Below are 228 nucleotides of genomic sequence, written 5' to 3'. Positions count from 1 at the left end.
CAAAACAATCAGAAAAAGGCAAGACGGTTTTATGGCGATGCTAGGTTAGATATAAAAATGAAATAACATCAATCATATAACTATGATCAGTCACACATATCGAACCCGAAATCATCAGCAATTTACCGATACGATAAGTAGAAAACACACCACCACAAATAAACTTCTTTCCCTGATGCCTGTGCACAGCATCCACTATGTAAACACTGAGGATGTAAAATGCCTAGC

Source organism: Penaeus monodon, chromosome 24 (genome assembly GCF_015228065.2).
Source record: "Penaeus monodon isolate SGIC_2016 chromosome 24, NSTDA_Pmon_1, whole genome shotgun sequence".
In the NCBI taxonomy this organism is placed as follows: Eukaryota; Metazoa; Arthropoda; class Malacostraca; order Decapoda; family Penaeidae; genus Penaeus; species Penaeus monodon.
Note: the sequence above shows the minus strand (reverse complement) of the source record.